The following is a 25458-nucleotide window of genomic DNA, read 5'->3' as shown; positions in this document are numbered from 1 at the left end:
GGGTGGCTTATAAAGGCTCCAATCAGAAGGGACAGTGAAACTCTTGTTGAATAATTCAAATGTTTTAGCCTACTTTGTACACTCTTAGAAAAAAGGGTTCCAAAAGGGTTCTGCGGCTGTCCCCATAGGTAGAACTCTTTTGGGTTCCATGTTGAACACTCTGTGGAAAGGGTTCTACATGGAACCCAAACGGGTTCTACCTGGAACCAAAAGGGTTGCTGTGGGGCCAGCCGAAGAACCCTTTTTGGTTCTAGGTAGTGTAGTAATGCTGTTCTCACTTTTCCAATCCGTTGGCTTTAGCAGGGAAGAGGAGAGATGGAGGCTGAATGAGGTGACCTTGAAGAAGCCTGGCTGAGTCCTCTGTATCTCAGTTGGTAGAGCATCGGTGCTGTCATCGGTATGATAGTGGGTTCGATTCCCGGGACCACGCGGATGTAAACTGTATTACACGCATGACTGTAAGTCACTTTGGATAAAAGTGTCTGCTAAATGGCATATATTCTATAATATTTACTGTAAGCGGTCTATACATAATTTTTTATTTATTTAACTAGGCTAGTCAGTTAAGAACAAATTCTAATTTACAATGACGGCTTACCCCGGGCCAAACCCGGACGCCGCTGGGCCAATTGTGCGCCGCCTTATGGGACTCCCAATCACGGGCTGGATGTGATGCAGCCTGGATTCGAACCAGGGACTGTAGTGACGCCTCTAGCACTGCGTCTCGCACCACTCGGGAGCACTAATGATCAGATATAGGCATTGTGAATGATCAGATATGTCGTCTCTACATTATCAGACAGCTGTTTTGAGATTATTTTGTGGATACAGGTCCCTTGATGGAGGAATAGGGGTGTGACGGTGACATCACAAAGGAACAAACCATAATACACAGAGTAACAACAAATATCTAATCTACAAGTATATCACCGTGTCTCGTTCCCTATCAATCTCCAGCGCAGTAATAATTGAATCAACTGTCAAGAGAAACACTCTGGAGAATTACACCAACAGCTACAGCAACACCAACAGCTACAGCAACAGCTACACCAACAGCAACAGCTACACCAACAGCTACAGCAACACCAACAGCTACACCAACAGCTACACCAACACCAACAGCTACAGCAACACCAACATCAACAGCTACAGCAACACCAACATCAACACCAACAGCAACACCTACAGCAACACCTACAGCAACACCTACAGCAACACCTACAGCAACACCTACAGCAACACCTACAGCAACACCTACAGCAACACCTACAGCAACACCTACAGCAACACCTACACCTACAGCAACACCAACAGCTACAGCAACACCAATAGCTACAGCAACACCAACAGCTACAGCAACACCAACAGCTACAGCAACACCAACAGCTACACCAACAGCTACACCAACAGCAACACCAACAGCAACACCAACACCAACAGCTACAGCAACACCAATAGCTACAGCAACACCAACAGCTACAGCAACACCAACATCAACAGCTACACCAACATCAGCTACACCAACATCAGCAACACCAACAGCTACAGCAACACCAACAGCTACAGCAACACCAACAGCTACAGCAACAGCTACAGCAACACCACCAACAGCTACAGCAACAGCTACAGCAACACCAACATCAACAGCTACACCAACATCAACAGCTACACCAACAGCTACAGCAACACCAATAGCTACAGCAACACCAACAGCTACAGCAACACCAACAGCTACAGCAACATCAACAGCTACACCAACAGCTACACCAACAGCAACACCAATAGCTACAGCTACACCACCACCAGCTACAGCAACAGCTACACCAACAGCTACAGCAACACCACCAACAGCTACAGCAACAGCAACACCAACAGCTACAGCAACAGCTACAGCAACACCAACAGCTACAGCTAAACCAACACCAACAGCTACAGCAACACCAACAGCTACAGCAACACCAACAGCTACAGCAACACCAACAGCTACAGCAACACCAACAGCAACAGCAACAGCTACAGCAACACCAACAGCTACAGCAACACCAACAGCTACAGCAACACCAACAGCTACAGCAACACCAACAGCTACAGCAACACCAACAGCTACAGCAACACCAACAGCTACAGCAACACCAACAGCAACACCAACAGCTACAGCTACACCAACACCAACACCAACAGCTACAGCAACACCAACAGCTACAGCTACACCAACATCAACAGCTACACCAACACCAACAGCTACAGCAACACCAACAGCTACAGCAACACCAACAGCTACACCAACATCAACAGCTACAGCAACACCAACAGCTACAGCAACACCAACAGCTACACCAACACCAACAGCTACACCAACATCAACAGCTACAGCATCATCAAAATAAAGACGCAGAAAAACACTCCAAAATACAGTACCTCCTAGATGATAGAAAAGGCCCACAGCGTCCACCCACCCACCATGGGGAACCAAGCAGTTATATTAAAAAGTGAAACTGAGGCAGAACACAATCCCCCTCTGGGGCTAATTTCAGCATCTGAAACAACACACACAGGGAAACACCAGAACAGAGAACATTCTGATCAATTCCCCACAAGCCTTAAATAAGCCTTTTTTCTAAATAGAAGCCCACTGTGTGCTTTAGCATGTCTACTCTGTTGTCAGATAGACGAAGCAGCAAGGAGCTGAGCACTTTGCTGCCTGTACTTAGCCGCCTGCCGTGTCCTACCTACCACCCATCCCCGAACCATTACTGTACACGGAACGTAATTAAGGCTGAGTAACCTAATCATACTGGAGCACCAGCACACACACACACACACACACACACACACACACACACACACACACACACACACACACACACACACACACACACACACACACACACACACACACACACACACACACACACACACACACACACACACACACACACACACACACACAGTTGTATCTCTGAAAGACAAAGATGTAACAACATGCTGTACTTACATAGTGCTCTGCTGAGAGGTAGCTTCTGACTGGTGAAAGGTTCTTCTCTCTGAGTTAGAGCCTGGTCTCTGCTCTCAGAGTGTGTCGGTGTGTGTCAGTGACGGTGTGTGTGTGTGGTAGTGATGACGAGCTCTCTCTAGCGTCTGCTCCACATTGGCTCCTGTGTGTGTGTGTGTGTGTAGAGATACTACGATCTGACTCTCCTCCAGCTTGTCTCAACGAGAAACAGAAACACAACAGATGCTAAAGCACTCTCCCTCTCTCTCTCCTCCTCCTCTCCTCTCCCTCCACCTCTCTCTCGCCGTCTCCCTCCTCCTCCTCTTTCCCTTCTCCCCCTCTCTCCATCCTCCACCTCTCTCTCTCGCTGTCTCCCTCCTCCTCGCCGTCTCCCTCCTCCTTGCTGTCTCCCTCCTCCTCCTCTCTCTCCTTCTCCCCGCTCTCTCCATCCTCCTATTTCATTCCTGCAGTAAAGTTTTGTTTTGTCAAGTTGATGCACACTTGTCTAGAGGAAGAACAGTACTGGCTCTGAAGCAGCATGTCTACACGCTGTGTCTGTGTGGAGTCTGGAGTCGCTAGGGAAACAGGCCTGCCTGCTGTGCTCGGAGAAGAGGGGGGAGGAGCAGACAGGCTGAGAACGAAGAGGAGAAAAAACGCAAGGAAATCAAGATAGCAATGGCAGCTACACAAATAACTCATCCAAAGGGCTTTGACTTCTCCAACACGGCAGAAAGATAACACAATACGATGCCCTTATAAATTCAGCCACATAGGGGTCGGGCTAACGCAGATTTCAATTTTTTTTAACGAAGGAAAATAAGATAAAACGCATAAGAAATCTCTTGCTGTGTTTCGTAAATGCAGATCTAAAATGGTTCTTATTTTATTTTCTGCTCGGCATCAGACTCATTCTGTGCTTCAGTTGCACATCTCCACTGGGATGAGAATTCACAAACGGGCATTCTATCAGTAAACAGCTTTTCTCTGCTACTGTTCTCAGTGTAGCCTACTTTTCTCTGGTAAAATTCAAGATTCACTTTAAGGAAAACATTAGGAAATGTAGCTGCCTAAATTCTTTCTATAATAAACATCAGAAATATGATGCTCATGCATAGTTTTTGCAACAACAAAAAAATAACTTGCTTTTTCATTGTAAGCTCATTTACTTGTGCGGCAGCTAGCCAAATAGTGTTGCACTTGTGTTTTCATCTGATGAAAATGAAGCTATTTTCTGTTGAACGTGTTGCACTATCCCTGATCACTCGATTGAAGCAAAAGAACACTGTTGACTTTCAATATAAAACACGACCCCGGTCAATACACAGCTGGACTCACCTGCTCCCGCTTTGTCCTGTTGTGCTATTTACTAACAAACACATGACTGGCTCAACTGTTCTGGGGAACTATGGTAAGCTTCATCATGTAAAGTAATGTTACAGGTGAAATGAAGAACGCAATCTGTTTTATCTCCTAACGTATTGCACAAGTTGACTGCAGGTATTTACTTAAAAAGTAGCTACAAATATTGTTATTTTTTGAAAAACTACAAAGAAATAATTTCAATGGTATTGATGGCTATTTCCAAATACTCTGGTATACGGTATATACTCTATACCACCCAAGCCTAGTGACTCCCCCTGGGCTCTGCTCTGGGAGAGGTGGTGACAGCCCCCTGGGCTCTGCTCTGGGAGAGGGGGTGACAGCCCCCTGGGCTCTGCTCTGGGAGAGGTGGTGACAGTCCCCTGAGCTCTGCTCTGGGAGAGGTGGTGACAGCCCCCTGGGCTCTGCTCTGGGAGAGGTGGTGACAGCCCCCTGGGCTCTGCTCTGGGAGAGGTGGTGACAGCCCCCTGGGCTCTGCTCTGGGAGAGGGGGTGACAGCCCCCTGGGCTCTGCTCTGGGAGAGGTGGTGACAGTCCCCTGAGCTCTGCTCTGGGAGAGGTGGTGACAGCCCCCTGGGCTCTGCTCTGGGAGAGGTGGTGACAGCCCCCTGGGCTCTGCTCTGGGAGAGGTGGTGACAGCCCCCTGGGCTCTGCTCTGGGAGAGGTGGTGACAGCCCCCTGGGCTCTGATCTGGGAGAGGTGGTGACAGCCCCCTGGGCTCTGATCTGGGAGAGGTGGTGACAGCCAGTGACTCAGACTAATGTCTACCAGGCTGATAATACACCTCCCAGCTCCTGCACACACACTTCTCCTATACAGGCTTCCATAGCAGGGAAGCAATGATACTGTATAGAACTATTAGGCTGCCATCAGAGAGAAAATCAACAGACTGCTGGAATACATACAGTCATCCATCAGGGGCAGAGAGAGTCATGTCCTCCTGTACCACAGCATCCAACACAATAGACAGTTAGAGAGAGTCATGTCCTCCTGTACCACAGCATCCAACACAATAGACAGTTAGAGAGAGTCATGTCCTCCTGTACCACAGCATCCAACACAATAGACAGTTAGAGAGAGTCATGTCTTCCTGTACCACAGCATCCAACACAATAGACAGTTAGAGAGAGTCATGTCCTCCTGTACCACAGCATCCAACACAATAGACAGTTAGAGAGAGTCATGTCCTCCTGTACCACAGCATCCAACACAATAGACAGTTAGAGAGAGTCATGTCCTCCTGTACCACAGCATCCAACACAATAGACAGTTAGAGAGAGAGTCATGTCCTCCTGTACCACAGCATCCAACACAATAGACAGTTAGAGAGAGTCATGTCTTCCTGTACCACAGCATCCAACACAATAGACAGTTAGAGAGAGAGTCATGTCTTCCTGTACCACAGCATCCAACACAATAGACAGTTAGAGAGAGAGTCATGTCTTCCTGTACCACAGCATCCAACACAATAGACAGTTAGAGAGAGTCATTTGATTAAAGCAGAGACTCAGAGCTAAAAAATGGTATGTCACAATTCAGTTGAGGAACAATGGGAAAGTAATTCTGCTTTGAAAGTTGATAAACTTGTAACCCCACTTTTGAGAAAATGGCACGTGAATGTTTTGGTACACCTACTGGAGAACTCTTCTTTGTCCACACCCTTTTAAGCCTTACCCCCACTGGGCCTGTGGCAGTCACGACATTTCATCTCACAGTAATTGACTGTTAATTAACATAAACACATTTAGCATCTCCTGGCTTCCACACCTTTGGAACATCTACATTTTAAAAAGTCTAATAAATCCATGTAATATAGCCTACACTTTCACAATACATCCATTATTTATTTTAGACGGGTCTAAAGAAACATGATATGAAGAAAATGTAGTCTATTTCAGAAGAACAGAATAGCATACTCTGAGTTGTCCTTATGTTAGTTAGGTCCTGATCCGGCTATGACAAATGGCTGTGGGCTACACTAGTTCATTCAGCAGACAAGATTTGCTTAGAATTCCGTGGCATTATTAGATAGTATGAAGAACACAATTGAACAAAGCCGAATTAAACAGAAAGGATCTTTTCTCCAAACGATTTTGGGGGAGTTCTCACATGCGACGTTCTGTGTGGAGGTTAACAAAGAAACAGGTCCTCCTATAAGCTTAATTTACAGCTATTAATGGAACTTTAGTTGTTCTACAAACGTTGGGCTATACGTTTTGATGTTTAATACATTGTAAGGTTGCATGATGAGACTATGATTTTCTTTTGCGCAGGCTGTACACACTTCGTCAGTCTCTCATTTACATTTACATTTAAGTCATTTAGCAGACGCTCTTATCCAGAGCGACTTACAAATTGGTGCATTCACCTTATGATATCCAGTGGAACAGCCACTTTACAATAGTGCATCTAAATCTTTTAAGGGGGGGGGGGGGGGGGGGTTAGAAGGGTTACTTTATCCTATCCTAGGTATTCCTTAAAGAGGTGGGGTTTCAGGTTCACAATTTGAGAAGCACTTGATAATGCCTCAAATTTTTGGATCACCAACACATCGGGAATGCAACTGTGTGCACCCTTATCCAAGCCCAAGGTGAATGGTGATGATATTGGAACAACTGTCCACATTCAGTTTTCGTCAGCCAACAAGATGAGTAGACCTAACGAACAGCAAAAGCACAAGTCTGTCAATCTACTATCCCCCATAGTACAACAGGTGACCTATTCTATTCTGTGCGAGAAATCAATATTCCAAACATTGTCTGGGACAGTTGTGGGACAAGTAATTTTGACAAGTAATTTTTCCAACAATTGTTTAAAGACAGATTATTTCACTTACAATTCACTGTATCACAATTCCAGTGGGTCAGAAGTTTACATACACTAACTTGACTGGGCCTTTAAACAGCTTGGAAAATTCCAGAAAAGTATGTCATGGCTTTAGAAGCTTCAGATAGGCTATTTGACATAATTTGAGTCAATTGGAGGTGTACCTGTGGATGTATTTCAAGGCCTACCTTCAAACTCAGTGCCTCTTTGCTTGACATCATGGGAAAATCAAAAGAAATCAGCCAAGACCTCAGGAAAAAATGTGTAGAACTCCACAAGTCTGGTTCATTCTTGGGAGCAATTTCCAGACGCCTGAAGGTACCACGTTCGTCTGTACAAACAATAGTACGCAATTAGACACCATGGGACCACGCAGCCATAGAGATGAACGTACTTTGGTGCAAAAAGTGAAAATCAATCCCAGAACAGCAGCAAATGACCTTGTGAAGATGCTGGAGGAAACAGATACAAAAGTATCTAGATCCACAGTAAAACGAGTCCTATATCGACATAACCTGAAAGGCTGCTCAGCAAGGAAGAAGCCACTGCTCCAAAACCACCATAAAAAAGCCAGATTACGGTTTGCAACTGCACATGGGGACAAAGATCATACTTCTTGGAGAAATGTCCTGTGGTCTGATGAAACAAAACTAGAACTGTTTGGCCATAATGACCATCATTATGTTTGGAGGAAAAAGGGGAACGCTTGCAAGCTGAAGAACACCATCCAAACCGTGAAGCATGGGGGTGGCAGCATCATGTTGTGGGGGTGCTTTGCTGCAGGAGGGACTGGTACACTTCAAAAACTAGATGCCATCATGAAGCAGGAAAATTATGTGGATATATTGAAGCAATATCTCAAGACATCAGTCAGGAAGTTAAAGCTTGGTCGCAAATGGGTCTTCCAAGTGGACAATGACCCCAAGCATACTTCCAAAGTTGTGTCAAAATGGCTTAAGGACAATGAAGTCAAGGTATTGGAGTGGCCATCACAAAGCCCTGACCTCAATCCTATAGAAAATTTGTGGGCAGAACTGAAAAAGTGTAAGCATTCAAGGAGGCCTACAAACCTGACTCAGTTACACCAGCTCTGTCAGGAGGAATGGGCCACAATTCACCCAACTTATTGTGGGAAGCTTGTGGAAGGCTACCCAAAACGTTTGACCCAAGTTAAACGATTTAAAGGCAATGCTATCAAAATACTAATTGAGTGTATGTAAACTTCTGACCCACTGGGAATGTGATGAAAGAAATAAAAGCTAAAATAAATCATTCTCTATTATTCTGACATTTCACATTCTTAAAATAAAGCGGTGATCCTAACTGACCTAAAACACGGAATTTTTACTTGGATTAAATATCAGGAATTGCGAAAAACTGAGTTTAAATGTACTTGGCTAAGGTATATGTAAACATCCGACTTATCCAGCAGCATACCACCCTGCATACCACTACTGGCTTGCTTCTGAAGCTAAGCAGGGTTGGTCCTGGTCAGTCCCTGGATGGGAGACCAGATGCTGCTGGAAGTGGTGTTGGAGGGCCAGTAGGAGGCACTCTTTCCTCTGGTCTAAAAAATATCCCAATGCCCCAGGGCAGTGATTGGGGACACTGCCCTGTGTAGGGTGCCGTCTTTCGGATGGGACGTTAAACGGGTGTCCTGACTCTCTGAGGTCATGAAAGATCCCATGGCACTTATCTTAAGAGTAGGGGTGTTAACCCCGGTGTCCTGGCTAAATTCCCAATCTGGCCCTCAAACCATCACGGTCACCTAATAATCCCCAGTTTACAATTGGCTCATTCACCCCCCTCCTCTCCCCTGTAACTATTCCCCAGGTCGTTGCTGCAAATGAGAACGTGTTCTCAGTCAACTTACCTGGTAAAATATCGGTAAAATAAAAATAAATAAATAAAATAAACTGTATAGTGTATGCGAATGATGGTCTACACGTACGATAACGTGTTCTAAATATGTGACAAATAACCTGTGATTTGATTTACAGTCCTGCTATAGTTACTTAGTCTGGTACACAGAGAACAGCACGGCACAGGCCATGTCTTATGATCCACAGAGACTTGTTCATTGGCCCAGCTGAAGCAGCTGTCTTCTCCGCGTGCTTAATGCAGCGTGTGGGTCTGACCCGCCTGCCGTGCTCAGTCGGGGGAACCAGGAATACACTTCCCACATAGTGGCTGTGTTCCAATCCAATCCATTCTTGTCGATTGGGACACAGCCACTACCTCTCATTCTGTCTTCCCTTCAGACTAATTGAAATGAGATGAATGGACACACAGTTGGATTTGACTGTTGACCCAAAGTCATCTTTCTAATAAAAGGACAATCATTTGACCTTAAACTGGGTCGTATTCAAGATCCACTGTTGTTTGAAGTTGGTCGGTGTCAGTCAGTCAGCCAGACAAACAGTCAGTAAGTAAAATCCGTGTGCCACTTACAGATCCCCTGATCTCTCCTGATCCACTCCACACTTTGATCAGCAGGACTTAAATAAGCTCAAGGATCTGTACCTAATGGTTGAAGCTGTGTGTGTGTGTGTGTGTGTGTGTGTGTGTGTGTGTGTGTGTGTGTGTGTGTGTGTGTGTGTGTGTGTGTGTGTGTGATGGCAGTATGAGTCAGTGTTTTGTACACTGGAAGAGCTTAAAAACAGAGACAGACAGGCTGAGGTGAGAGATCTGCCTGAGACAGACAGACAGACACAGACAGACACAGACAGAGAGAGACAGACAGACAGAGACAGACAGAGACAGACAGAGACAGAGAGAGACAGACAAACACAGACAGACAGACAAACACAGACAGACAGACAGACAGACAGAGACAGACAGGCTGAGGTGAGAGATCTGCCTGAGACAGACACAGACAGACAGACAGAGACAGACACAGACAGACAGACACAGACAGACAGACACAGACAGAGACAGACAGAGAGACAGACAGAGAGAGACAGAGACAGACAGAGACAGACAGAGACAGACAGGCTGAGGTGAGAGATCTGCCTGAGACAGACACAGACAGACAGACAGAGACAGACAGACAGAGACAGACAGAGACAGACAGACAGAGACAGACAGACAGACAGAGACAGACAGACAGACAGAGACAGACAGAGACAGACAGAGACAGACAGACAGACAGAGACAGACAGACAGAGACAGACAGACAGAGACAGACAGAGACAGACAGAGACAGACAGACAGAGACAGACAGAGAGACAGACAGAGAGACAGACAGACAGAGACAGACAGAGACAGACAGACAGACAGACAGACAGAGACAGACAGGCTGAGGTGAGAGATCTGCCTGAGACAGACACAGACAGACAGACAGAGACAGACACCGACAGACAGACACAGACAAACAGACAGACAGAGACAGACAGACAGGCAGAGACAGACAGAGACAGACAGGCAGAGACAGACAGACAGACAGAGACAGACAGGCAGAGACAGACAGACAGAGACAGACAGGCAGAGACAGACAGGCAGAGACAGACAGGCTGAGGTGAGAGATCTGCCTGCTCAGACCATGTTGGTTCAATGTTTGCTCTGAGTACCTCTTAGTTGGAGATGTTGAGAGTACATTGATATACTCTCCTAGATGGGGTTTGCTTTTTTCTATCTCTTAGGCCCAGTTTGAACTCTAGAAATGCTGCCTTGTAATTGGATGAATGTTATACATCATTAAGGAGAAGCTGAGCTGGGGCACTAATGGTCTACATGGTCTGGATGTAGAGTTGAATGATTGATGGGGAACAGGAAACTGTCCTGAGTAACAAGCTATGTTGCTGTGCACAGGAGGAGCACGCACGCACTCAGACAGACAGACAGACAGACGGAGAGAGGGAGACAGAGAGACAGACAGACGGAGAGAGGGAGACAGAGAGACATACAGACAGAGGGAGACAGACAGACAGACAGTAGTTGAAAGAGATACATCCAGGTTAGAATTAGCATTGATTATAACCCTAAAGCAAATGGAACCCTTCAATGCCACTCTCTTCACATCCTTTAAATTGCAGGAACAAAATCATCAACTCATTGTTACTTGGCCTGTCGCCATCACCCCGTCAGACATGGTTCTGTATGTCAGCGACACAGTTGGCCGGTGAAGACATTAGCAGTTCTTCCTCTGAGCTTTTTCACCTTCTGGCTAAAAGGAAACGTTTCAGCTGTGTTTGTACTCAGCCAGTCGGTCTCCCCTTCAGAAAACTGGCGAGGCGTGAGGGCATATGAGCCTCAACCTCAGTCCCAGCCCCGGCTTCAGCCCCGGCTTCAGCCCCGGCTTGGCTTCAGCCCCGGCTTCAGCCCCGGCTTCAGCTGGCCCAGAATAGCTCAAGAGAGAGCAGGTGTAAGACAACCAGAAGTCGTTTTTAGCGATTACAATTGATTTCATCATTATACCATGACGAGTTGGCATCAGTGTAGCTGAGACACTATTGTTTGTAAGACAGTTTGTGGAGTGAAGGTTTTTCCCCAGAGAGCAATATAATTATTCTAAGGTCTTGTTTAAGACCTGAGCTGGCCAGAGACTGAGCTGGCCAGAGACTGAGCTGGACAGAGACTGAGCTGGACAGAGACTGAGCTGGACAGAGACTGAGCTGAACAGAGACTGAGCTGGACAGAGACTGAACTGGCCAGAGACTGAACTGGCCAGAGACTGAACTGGACAGAGACTGAGCTGGACAGAGACTGAGCTGGACAGAGACTGAGCTGGACAGAGACTGAGCTGGACAGACAGACACTGAGCTGGCCAGACAGACACTGAGCTGGCCAGACAGACACTGAGCTGGCCAGACAGACACTGAGCTGGCCAGACAGACACTGAGCTGGACAGACAGACACTGAGCTGGACAGACATACACTGAGCTGGACAGACAGACACTGAGCTGGACAGACAGACACTGAGCTGGACAGACAGACACTGAGCTGGACAGACAGACACTGAGCTGGACAGACAGACACTGAGCTGGACAGACAGACACTGAGCTGGACAGACAGACACTGAGCTGGACAGACAGAGACTGAGCTGGACAGACAGAGACTGAGCTGGACAGACAGAGACTGAGCTGGACAGACAGAGACTGAGCTGGACAGACAGAGACTGAGCTGGACAGACAGAGACTGAGCTGGACAGACAGACACTGAGCTGGCCAGACAGACACTGAGCTGGCCAGACAGACACTGAGCTGGACAGAGACTGAGCTGGACAGAGACTGAGCTGGACAGAGACTGAGCTGGACAGACAGACACTGAGCTGGACAGACAGACACTGAGCTGGACAGAGACTGAGCTGGACAGAGACTGAGCTGGACAGAGACTGAGCTGGACAGAGACTGAGCTGGACAGAGACTGAGCTGGACAGACAGACACTGAGCTGGACAGACAGACACTGAGCTGGACAGACAGACACTGAGCTGGACAGACAGAGACTGAGCTGGACAGACAGAGACTGAGCTGGACAGACAGAGACTGAGCTGGACAGACAGAGACTGAGCTGGACAGAGACTGAGCTGGACAGACAGACACTGAGCTGGACAGACAGACACTGAGCTGGACAGAGACTGAGCTGGACAGAGACTGAACTGGACAGAGACTGAGCTGGACAGAGACTGAGCTGGACAGACAGACACTGAGCTGGACAGACAGACACTGAGCTGGACAGACAGACACTGAGCTGGACAGACAGACACTGAGCTGGACAGACAGAGACTGAGCTGGACAGACAGAGACTGAGCTGGACAGACAGAGACTGAGCTGGACAGAGACTGAGCTGGACAGAGACTGAGCTGGACAGACACTTAGCTGGACAGAGACTGAGCTGGACAGAGACTGAGCTGGACAGAGACTGAGCTGGACAGAGACTGAGCTGGACAGAGACTGAGCTGGACAGAGACTGAGCTGGACAGACAGAGACTGAGCTGGACAGACAGAGACTGAGCTGGACAGACAGAGACTGAGCTGGACAGACAGAGACTGAGCTGGACAGACAGAGACTGAGCTGGACAGACAGAGACTGAGCTGGACAGACAGAGACTGAGCTGGACAGACAGAGACTGAGCTGGACAGACAGAGACTGAGCTGGACAGACAGACACTGAGCTGGACAGACAGAGACTGAGCTGGACAGACAGAGACTGAGCTGGACAGACAGAGACTGAGCTGGACAGACAGAGACTGAGCTGGACAGACAGAGACTGAGCTGGACAGACAGACACTGAGCTGGACAGACAGACACTGAGCTGGACAGACAGACACTGAGCTGGACAGACAGAGACTGAGCTGGACAGACAGAGACTGAGCTGGACAGACAGAGACTGAGCTGGACAGACAGAGACTGAGCTGGACAGAGACTGAGCTGGACAGAGACTGAGCTGGACAGAGACTGAGCTGGACAGAGACTGAGCTGGACAGATACTGAGCTGGACAGATACTGAGCTGGACAGACAGACATTGAGCTGGACAGATACTGAGCTGGACAGACAGACACTGAGCTGGACAGAGACTGAGCTGGACAGACAGAGACTGAGCTGGACAGACAGAGACTGAGCTGGACAGACAGAGACTGAGCTGGACAGACAGAGACTGAGCTGGACAGACAGAGACTGAGCTGGACAGACAGAGACTGAGCTGGACAGACAGACACTGAGCTGGACAGACAGACACTGAGCTGGACAGACAGACACTGAGCTGGACAGACAGACACTGAGCTGGACAGAGACTGAGCTGGACAGAGACTGAGCTGGACAGACAGACACTGAGCTGGACAGACAGAGACTGAGCTGGACAGACAGAGACTGAGCTGGACAGACAGAGACTGAGCTGGACAGACAGAGACTGAGCTGGACAGACAGAGACTGAGCTGGACAGACAGACACTGAGCTGGACAGACAGACACTGAGCTGGACAGACAGACACTGAGCTGGACAGACAGACACTGAGCTGGACAGACAGACACTGAGCTGGAAAGACAGAGACTGAGCTGGACAGACAGAGACTGAGCTGGACAGACAGACACTGAGCTGGACAGACAGACACTGAGCTGGACAGACAGACACTGAGCTGGACAGACAGACACTGAGCTGGACAGACAGACACTGAGATGGACAGACAGAGACTGAGATGGACAGACAGACACTGAGCTGGACAGACACTGAGCTGGCCATTCATCCGATTGGACAACATTTCCCTCACGAAAAACAAAATTGAACTGTGCAAAACTTACTATAAAACTCACTATACATTACAGCATGATTTACGCAGTAGCTTTTCTGTAACAATGTCCAAGAGAGGGAGATGTTCGATGGCCTGCCAGTTTGTATTCAAGGAGGGTATGTAACCACAGCATATTATCAATAAAAGCATTGATCCAAACTACTGACAGCCTAACCTGGTTTGATCTGAACGCCTCCATTCTCCTTGTTGATCTGTGGTGGGGAAGAACTTGAAACCTCTACTAGAGAACAAGTCATTAGTATTAGATCTCTCTCTCTCCCCCTCCCTCTCACTCCTTCCCCCTCACCTCTCTCTCTCTCTCTCTCTCTCTCTCTCTCTCTCTCGAGCTGACTGTAATCTGAGTAGTATTAGCCCTCCCATCTCTATCCCGCTGCCTACGCACTGCAGAACACACACTTTCATTTATAGCTGGCCTCCTCCACCTCCTAAGCCTCTCTCCAGCGTCTAGACCCGTACACACAGTGCAGATTCACCATTTATATATATGTGGATATACGGTTCATTGGTACCTTTTCCTTTTTCTGGAAACTCTACTTGTGTGAAATGAGAATCACCTACATCTACTGTTTAGTAGCTAATCTAGTGGAACTAAACTTGATGCATTGAGCTAATGCAATGGGGGGGGATTGGTTTCTCTAAAACGGTTTTAGTTACATCCAGTGAAAACTCAAGAGAAAATCTATTTTTTGTTGCACTCCACAAACCCAGTTAACACTCGTTTGAGCCCAGGGAGAAGCAGTAAGGTCAGGATGAGCCAGGACCACAGTCATATATGTATAACCTGGCCTTCTTAAGACTAGTTGAATATCTGGAGCATCAGCATTTTTGTGGTTTTGATTACAGGCTCAAAATGGCCAGAAACAAAGACCTTTCTTCGGAAACTCGTCAGTCTATTCTTGTTCTGAGAAATGAAGGCTATTCCATGTGAGAAATTGCCAAGAAACTGAAGATCTCGTACAATGCTGCGTACTACTCCCTTCACAGAACAGCACAAACTGGCCCTAACCAGAATAGAAAGAGTGGGAGGCCCCGGTGCACAACTGAGCAACAGGACAAGTGCATTAGAGTGTCTAGTTTGAGAAACAGGCGCCTCGCAAGTCCTCAACTGGCAGCTTCATTAAATAGTACCCGCAAAACACCAGTCTCAACGTCAACAGTGAAGAGGCGACTCCGGGATGCTGGCCTTCTAGGCAGAGTTCCTCTGTCTAGTGTCTGTGTTCTTTGGCCCACCTTAATCTTGTATTTTTATTGGCCAGTCTGAGATATGGCTTTTTCTTTGCAACTCTGCCTAGAAGGCCAGCATCCCGGAGTCGCCCCTTCACTGTTGACGTTGAGACTAAAATCAAAAGTCATTGACAACATTAACAATCTACACTGTATTTCTGATCAATTTGATGTTATTTTAAATGGACCATTTCTTTTTTGATTTTCTTTCAAAAACAAGGACATTTCTAAGTGACCCAGACTTTTGAACGGTAGTGTACCTCAGAGGAGCCCAGGACATCGTTCAAGACTACCCACAAGAAGACCCCTACTCCTCCTTCCTTCAAACTAGTATCCCTACTCCAGCTAGCTATTTCTCTCCTCCAGCTAGCTATTTCCCTCCTCCCTCTAGCTATTTCCCTCCTCCCTCTAGCTATTTCCCTCCTCCCTCTAGCTATTTCCCTCCTCCCTCTAGCTATTTCCCTCCTCCAGCTAGCTATTTCCCTCCTCCCTCTAGCTATTTCCCTCCTCCAGCTAGCTATTTCCCTCCTCCAGCTATCTATTTCCCTCCTCCAGCTAGCTATTTCCCTCCTCCAGCTAGCTATTTCCCTCCTCCCTCTAGCTATTTCCCTCCTCCAGCTATCTATTTCCCTCCTCCAGCTATCTATTTCCCTCCTCCAGCTAGCTATTTCCCTCCTCCAGCTAGCTATTTCCCTCCTCCAGCTAGCTATTTCCCTCCTACCTCTGGCTATTTGCCTCCTCCAGCTAGCTATTTCCCTCCTCCAGCTATCTATTTCCCTCCTCCAGCTATCTATTTCCCTCCTCCAGCTATCTATTTCCCTCCTCCAGCTGGCTATTTCACTCCTCCAGCTGGCTATTTCCCTCCTCCAGCTGGCTATTTCCCTCCTCCAGCTGGCTATTTCCCTCCTCCCTCTAGCTATTTCCCTCCTCCCTCTAGCTATTTCCCTCCTCCCTCTAGCTATTTCCCTCCTCCCTCTAGCTATTTCCCTCCTCCAGCTAGCTATTTCCCTCCTCCAGCTAGCTATTTCCCTCCTACCTCTGGCTATTTCCCTTCTCCAGCTATCTATGTCCTTCCTCCAGCTATCTATTTCCCTCCTCCCTCTAGCTATGTCCCTCCTCCCTCTAGCTATTTCCCTCCTCCCTCTAGCTATGTCCCTCCTCCCTCTAGCTATGTCCCTCCTCCCTCTAGCTATGTCCCTCCTCCCTCTAGCTATTTCCCTCCTCCCTCTAGCTATTTCCCTCCTCCCTCTAGCTATGTCCCTCCTCCCTCTAGCTATGTCCCTCCTCCCTCTAGCTATTTCCCTCCTCCAGCTGGCTATTTCCCTCCTCCAGCTAGCTATTTCCCTCCTCCCTCTAGCTATTTCTCTCCTCCAGCTGGCTATTTCCCTCCTCCCTCTAGCTATTTCCCTCCTCCCTCTAGCTATTTCCCTCCTCCAGCTATCTATTTCCCTCCTCCATCTAGCTATTTCTCTCCTCCAGCTGGCTATTTCCCTCCTCCAGCTATCTATTTCCCTCCTCCAGCTATCTATTTCCCTCCTCCAGCTATCTATTTCCCTCCTCCAGCTGGCTATTTCCCTCCTCCAGCTGGCTATTTCCCTCCTCCAGCTGGCTATTTCCCTCCTCCAGCTGGCTATTTCCCTCCTCCAGCTGGCTATTTCCCTCCTCCCTCTAGCTATTTCCCTCCTCCCTCTAGCTATTTCCCTCCTCCCTCTAGCTATTTCCCTCCTCCCTCTAGCTATTTCCCTCCTCCAGCTAGCTATTTCCCTCCTCCAGCTAGCTATTTCCCTCCTACCTCTGGCTATTTCCCTTCTCCAGCTATCTATGTCCTTCCTCCAGCTATCTATTTCCCTCCTCCCTCTAGCTATTTCCCTCCTCCCTCTAGCTATGTCCCTCCTCCCTCTAGCTATTTCCCTCCTCCCTCTAGCTATTTCCCTCCTCCAGCTAGCTATTTCCCTCCTCCCTCTAGCTATTTCTCTCCTCCAGCTGGCTATTTCCCTCCTCCCTCTAGCTATTTCCCTCCTCCCTCTAGCTATTTCCCTCCTCCATCTAGCTATTTCCCTCCTCCATCTAGCTATTTCCCTCCTCCCTCTAGCTATTTCCCTCCTCCCTCTAGCTATTTCCCTCCTCCAGCTATCTATTTCCCTCCTCCATCTAGCTATTTCCCTCCTCCAGCTAGCTATTTCCCTCCTCCAGCTAGCTATTTCCCTCCTCCCTCTAGCTATTTCCCTCCTCCAGCTATCTATTTCCCTCCTCCAGCTATCTATTTCCCTCCTCCCTCTAGCTATTTCCCTCCTCCCTCTAGCTATTTCCCTCCTCCCTCTAGCTATTTCCCTCCTCCAGCTATCTATTTCCCTCCTCCAGCTATCTATTTCCCTCCTCCCTCTAGCTATTTCCCTCCTCCAGCTATCTATTTCCCTCCTCCAGCTATCTATTTCCCTCCTCCATCTAGCTATTTCCCTCCTCCAGCTAGCTATTTCCCTCCTCCAGCTAGCTATTTCCCTCCTCCCGCTAGCTATTTCCCTCCTCCAGCTATCTATTTCCCTCCTCCAGCTATCTATTTCCCTCCTCCAGCTAGCTATTTCCCTCCTCCAGCTAGCTATTTCCCTCCTCCCTCTAGCTATTTCCCTCCTCCAGCTATCTATTTCCCTCCTCCAGCTATCTATTTCCCTCCTCCCTCTAGCTATTTCCCTCCTCCCTCTAGCTATTTCCCTCCTCCAGCTATCTATTTCCCTCCTCCAGCTATCTATTTCCCTCCTCCCTCTAGCTATTTCCCTCCTCCAGCTATCTATTTCCCTCCTCCAGCTATCTATTTCCCTCCTCCCTCTAGCTATTTCCCTCCTCCAGCTATCTATGTCCCTCCTCCCTCTAGCTATGTCCCTCCTCCCTCTAGCTATTTCCATCCTCCCTCTAGCTATTTCCCTCCTCCAGCTAGCTATTTCCCTCCTCCAGCTATCTATTTCCCTCCTCCAGCTATCTATTTCCCTCCTCCCTCTAGCTATTTCCCTCCTCCAGCTATCTATTTCCCTCCTCCAGCTATCTATTTCCCTCCTCCATCTAGCTATTTCCCTCCTCCCTCTAGCTATTTCCCTCCTCCAGCTAGCTATTTCCCTGCTCCAGCTAGCTATTTCCCTGCTCCAGCTAGCTATTTCCCTCCTCCCTCTAGCTATGTCCATCCTCCCTCTAGCTATTTCCCTCCTCCCTCTAGCTATTTTCCTCCTCCAGCTAGCTATTTCCCTCCTCCAGCTAGCTATTTCCCTCCTCCCTCTAGCTATTTCCCTCCTCCAGCTAGCTATTTCCCTCCTCCAGCTATCTATTTCCCTCCTCCAGCTATCTATTTCCCTCCTCCAGCTATCTATTTCCCTCCTCCAGCTATCTATTTCCCTCCTCCAGCTATCCATCTCTTTCCCTCCTCCCTCTATCCATCTCTTTCCCTCCTCCCTCTATCCATCTCTTTCCCTCCATCCATCCCTTTCCCTCCATCCATCTCTTTCCCTCCATCCATCCCTTTCCCTCCATCCATCTCTTTCCCCCCATCCATCTCTTTCCCCCATCTCTTATTCTCTGTCTCTCTTCCACCTCTTCTTCCTCCTATCCTGTCCAGCCAATAGCATTAGAAAGAGGTGTGTGTCTGTTCCTCCCCATAGCGTTGGCAGGAAGTGGAGAATGCCAGACTCAGGAAGTACTGCTGTGAATCAGTGATCTGGCCACAATGCTGAGAGTCCAGGACACACACACACTGGGGAAGAGAAAAGCTCACTGGGACGATAATTACACACACACTGGACACCATGGAGCACACACGCTGTTGCTCACACACACCTCTGAGTAAACAGGAGGTACCACTCAGGGGAAGGGAACAGATTTAGCCTGTCACACCTAGACACCCTGTGGGAGGGGTAGGAGTCACGACACACAGCCCTCCTGTCCCACGACACACAGCCCCCCTATCCCACGACACACAGGTCCCCTGTCCCACGACACACAGGTCCCCTGTCCCACGACACACAGCCCTCCTGTCCCACGACACAGAGCCCCCCTGTCCCACGACACACAGCCCCCCTGTCCCACGACACAAAGCCCCCCTGTCCCACGAAACAAAGCCCCCCTGTCCCACGACGCACAGCCCCCCTGTCCCACGACGCACAGCCCCCCTGTCCCACGACGCACAGCCCCCCTGTCCCACGACGCACAGCCCCCCTGTCCCACGACGCACAGCCCCCCTGTCCCACGACGCACAGCCCCCCTGTCCCACGACACACAGCCCCCCTGTCCCACGACACACAGCCCCCCTGTCCCACGACACACAGCCCCCCTGTCCCACGACGCACAGCCCCCCTGTCCCACGACGCACAGCCCTCCTGTCCCATGACGCACAGCCCTCCTGTCCCATGACACACAGCCCCCCTGTCCCACGACACACAGCCCCCCTGTCCCAAGACGCACAGCCCTCATGTCCCACGACGCACAGCCCCCCTGTCCCACGACACACAGCCCTCCTGTCCCACGACACACAGCCCCCCTGTCCCACGACACACAGCCCCCCTGTCCCACGACACACAGCCCCCCTGTCCCACGACACACAGGTCCCCTGTCCCACGACACACAGCCCCCCTGTCCCACGACACACAGCCCCCCTGTCCCACGACACACAGCCCCCCTGTCCCACGACACACAGGTCCCCCCCTGTCCCACAGGTCCCCCCCTGTCCCACGACACACAGCCGCCCTGTCCCACGACACACAGGTCCCCTGTCCCAAGACACGCAGCCCCCCTGTCCCACGACACACAGCCCCCCTGTCCCACGACACACAGCCCCCCTGTCCCACGACACACAGCCCCCCTGTCCTACGACACACAGCCCCCCTGTCCCACGACTAGGGTTGCAAAGGGTCGGTAATTTTGCTTAAATTCATCAAAAGAAGTTAGCTTATAACAGTGAACCTTTTTTTGATGGATACACATAAGGGAATTCTAGGTCTTGTGGCATATTTTGGTTAAACTATCCCTAATTGCAACCCTCTGCATGCACAGTGCATTCTTCCATCACATGTGCCAGTGCACTCTTCCATCACGTGTACAGCTGATTCTCAAGATCTTGCACACTAATGAGATGCTATTGCTCCCACACTACTACCCTGTCTGAGCCAAGGACCACATGCTTTCTGGTAAGTTTTGATTACAATACTGGGAGGGGTGAATATATCTTATATGACCTGATTTCTTGTTAACTAGTAAACAGTAGCCTACAGCAACGTGTGTTTCAATCATTTCTAACTTGTTAACAATTGCTGCTAGTTAGTTTTTGCTACCATGTGGGTTTTAGCTTGCTTCAGCCTGCTAACTGAGGAGTGTTAATTGACCTGTGTCCATACATGTTTCATTTTTAAATATTTATCTTACAAAGGAGTTGTTTAATCTAACTGCTTAACTATTTATCTGTACATGGAATTGTATGACTTTTTTTTTACTAATAAAAAAAAAAAAATCTTTACAGGAAAATGCCACGGGCTTTATCTGATGTGTGGAGACATTTCACTGCAGCTAATGTAGAAGGAAAAGCTGTGTACATTTGCAAATACTGTGCCAAATCATATGTGAAGAATGCAACAAAGATGCAGAATCATCTGGCCAAGTGCATAAAGTACCCTCAGCGCTCACAACAAGCAACCTCTGACAAAAGTCCCTCTACTTCTACTCGAGGTAAAAATGATGAACCAGACACCTTATCGATAGCAACAGCTCATGGTCCTCCTGTAATCAGAAGTTATTTTGACTCAATGGAGGAATGTGTATGCAACTGCTTCACCTCTGATGCTCACAGGCAATGTGTATTGGAAGAGATTTCTGAAAGCTCTTCGCCCAGCATACAGCCTTCCAACCAGACACGCTTTATCCACTCATTTGCTGGATGCAGAGTTCAAGTGAAGGTCAAGCAAATCCTAGAGAAAGCAGACTGTATTGCAATCATCTCTGATGGGTGGTCAAATGCTCGTGAGCAAGGAATAATTAACTACATAATCTCCACCTCTCAGCCAGTATTTTACAAGAGCACAGACACAAGGGACAACAGACACACCGGTCTCTACATTGCAGATGAGCTGAAGGCAGTCAATGACCTTGGACCACAGAAGGTATTTGCACTGGTGACAATACTGCGAACATGAAGGCTGCTTGGTCTAAAGTGGAGGAGTCCTACCCTCACATCACACCCATTGGCTGTGCTGCTCATGCATTGAATCTGCTCCTCAAGGACAACATGGCACTGAAAACAATGGATACACTCTACAACAGAGCCAAGGAAATGGTTCGGTATGTGAAGGGTCATCAAGTTATAGGAGCAATCTACCTCACCAAGCAAAGGTAGAAGAATAAGAGCACCACATTGAAGCTGCCCAGCAACACCCGTTGGGGTGGTGTTTTCATGTTTGACAGTCTCCCGGAGGGGAAGGAGTCTCTCCAAGAAATGGCCATATCACAGTCTGCCGCTATGGACAGCCCCCCTACCCACGACACACACAGTCACCTGTCCCTCGACACACACAGTCACCTGTCCCACGACAGCCATCCTCATGATCAAACAAACGACCTCCACCATTCATCATGGATCACATCGCTGCTAACACCCTCCTGCTCTGTTCCGCTCTGTTCTGTACTTTAGAACTCTTTCACTCTTTTAAGTTCTTAAAACTTCTTGACACACGGATCATTTTCATCAACAACCGCTGAATTGCAGAGCGCCAAACAAAATTGCTAAAAATATTTATATTCATGAAATCACAAGTGCAATATAGCAAAACACAGCTTAGCTTGTTGTAATTTGACCTGTCGTGTCAGATTTTGAAAATATGCTTTACAGCGAAGGCAATCCAAGCGTTTGTGTGAGTTTATCGATCACTAGACAAAACATTACAAACACCTAGCAGCAATGTAGATTGGTCACGAAAGTCAGAAAAGCAATACAATTAATCGCTTACCTTTGATGATCTTCGGCTGTTTGCACTCACGAGACTCCCAGTTACACAATAAATGTTCCTTTTGTTCGATAAAGATTATTTTTATATAAAAAAAAACTCCATTTGTTTGGCGCGTTATGTTCAGTATTCCACAGCCTTAGACAGGTCATCAAGGGTTGACGAAAATTCCAAATAGTATCCGTTAAGTTCGTAGAAACATGTCAAACGTTTTTAATAATCAATCTTCAGTTTGTTTTTAACATAAATAATCAATAATATTTCAACCGGACTGTAAACTATTCAATACTGGAGAGAAAGAAAATGTCGAGCTACCAGTGTTGCGCGCATCAACAAATGGAAGGACATTCAGCTATCCACTGACGCGATTTGATAAATCTCACTCATTTTTCAGAATAAAAGCTTGAAACTATGTCGAAAGACTGTTCACACCCTGAGGAAGCCATAGGAAAAGGAATCAGGTTGATATCCCTTTAAATGGACGAAAGGCAGGCAATGGAACAGTGATTTTTCAAAATAAGAGGCTTGGATTTCCTCAGGTTTTCACCTGCAAAATCAGTTCTGTTATACTCACAGACAATATTCTGACAGTTTTGGAAACTTTAGAGTGTTTTCTATCCTACTCTGTCAATTCTATGCATATTCTAGCATCTGGACCTGAGAAATAGGCAGCTTACATTGGGAACGTTATTTTTTCAAACATAAAAATTCTGCCCCCTAGCTTCAAGAGGTTATTAAATGCCTACTCCTTGCAGATGACCTATGCCTGCTGTCACCCACAGCACATGGCTTACAGCAGAGCCTGGACCTGCTAGAGCAGTACTGCCAGACCTGGGCTCTGGCAGTAAACACCCACAGCACATGGCCTACAGCAGAGCCTGGACCTGCTAGAGCAGCAGAGCCTGGACCTGCTAGAGCAGTACTGCCAGACCTGTGCTCTGGCAGTAAACACCCACAGCACATGGCCTACAGCAGAGCCTGGACCTGCTAGAGCAGCAGAGCCTGGACCTGCTAGAGCAGTACTGCCAGACCTGGGCTCTGGCAGTAAACACCCACAGCACATGGCCTACAGCAGAGCCTGGACCTGCTAGAGCAGCAGAGCCTGGACCTGCTAGAGCAGTACTGCCAGACCTGGGCCCTGGCAGTAAACCCCAAAAATACTAAAATAATGATTTTCCAGAGAAGATCCAGATTTCAGGGAATTAGACCAAAGTTCTCAATTGGTACAAAATATATAGAGTACCGTACACACTACAATTACTGAGGTTTAAATATATAGAGTACTGCACACACTACAATTACTGAGGTTTAAAAATATAGAGTACTGCACACACTACAATTACTTAGGTTTAAATATATAGAGTACTGCACACACTACAATTACTTAGGTTTAAATATATAGAGTACTGCACACACTACAATTACTGAGGTTTAAATATATAGAGTACTGCACACACTACAATTACTTAGGTTTAAATATATAGAGTACTGCACACACTACAATTACTGAGGTTTAAATATATAGAGTACCACACACACTACAATTACTGAGGTTTAAATATATAGAGTACTGCACACACTACAATTACTGAGGTTTAAATATATAGAGTACCACACACACTACAATTACTGAGGTTTAAATATAAGCTCAACTGGACACCTTAATGAGGCAGTGAATGAACTGAGAGAGAAAGCACGCAGGGCATTCTACGCCATTAAAAAGCTAATTCAAATTGAAATACCCATTAAAATTTGGCTAAAACGAATTGAATATGTCATTGAACCAATTGCACTTTATGGCAGCGAGGTGTGGGGTCCACTTGCAAAACAAGATTTCACCAAATGGAACAAACACCCCATTGAAACCCTGCATGCAGAGTTCTGTAAGATTATCCTACATGTCCAGAGGAAAACTACAAACAATGCATGCAGGGCAGAATTAGTCTAATATCCACGAATAATAAAAACTCAAAAAAGAGCAATTCAGTTTTGGAAACATCTAAAATACAGTGACCCCCTCTCATATCATTACCAAGCCCTGCAATGCCAAGAGCTGAGCAAAGAAAAGAGTCCCATCATCCAGCTGGTCCTGAGGCTGAGTTCACAAACCTGTTCTACTAACACACTGAAGCCTCAGTCCCCTCATCCAGCTGGTCCTGGGCCTGAGTTCACAAACCTGTTCTACTAACACACTGAAGCCTCAGTCCCCTCATCCAGCTGGTCCTGGGGCTGAGTTCACTAACCTGTTCTACTAACACACTGAAGCCTCAGTCCACTCATCCAGCTGGTCCTGAGGCTGAGTTCACAAACCTGTTCTACTAACACACTGAAGCCTCAGTCCCCTCATCCAGCTGGTCCTGAGTTCACAAACCTGTTCTACTAACACACTGAAGCCTCAGGACCAGAACATCCAATCAATCAGGATAAACCAAATTACAACACAGTGAAAACAAAACTACATTACTTATTGGTAAACACAAGCACAAACACAAAGCAAAATGCAGTGCTATCTGGCCCTAAATCAACAGTACACTGTGGCTAAATATTTGACCATGGTTACTGATCAAAACCTTAGAAAAACCTTGACAAAGTACAGGCTCACTGAGCACAGCTTTGCCATTGAGAAGGGTCGACACAGGAAAACCTGGCTCCCTGTAGAGGAAAGGCTGTGCAACCACTGCACAACAGCAGAACCTGAGACGGAGCTGCATTTCCTGACAAAATGTAAAAAATATAAAACAATTAGAGAGTGTCATTTCCCCAAATTTGAAACCCTTATTGAAGGGAGAGAGAGAGATGAAGGGAGAGAGAGAGATGGA

General features: G+C 47.7%; 1 protein-coding gene across 16 annotated transcripts in view; it reads right to left on the bottom strand.

Annotated features, from left to right (window-relative positions):
- The window catches only part of LOC129869391 (disks large homolog 1-like), a 282157-nt gene that overhangs the window by 40934 nt on the left and 215765 nt on the right, over positions 1 to 25458 (bottom strand). Inside the window, exon 1 of one of the 16 annotated variants that reach the window (XM_055943772.1) lies at positions 2996 to 3252. The exons of the other annotated variants lie outside the window; for them this stretch is intronic. The gene's annotated coding sequence lies outside the window, so the exon portion shown is untranslated. Of the gene's footprint in view, positions 1 to 2995; positions 3253 to 25458 lie in introns of those variants that run through there. 16 annotated transcript variants of the gene reach the window in all.

The sequence above is a fragment of the Salvelinus fontinalis genome, chromosome 14, assembly GCF_029448725.1.
Source record: "Salvelinus fontinalis isolate EN_2023a chromosome 14, ASM2944872v1, whole genome shotgun sequence".
Lineage (NCBI taxonomy): Eukaryota > Metazoa > Chordata > Actinopteri > Salmoniformes > Salmonidae > Salvelinus > Salvelinus fontinalis.
The sequence above is the reverse complement of the archived record's forward strand: the minus strand, read 5'-3'. Positions and strand labels throughout refer to the sequence as shown.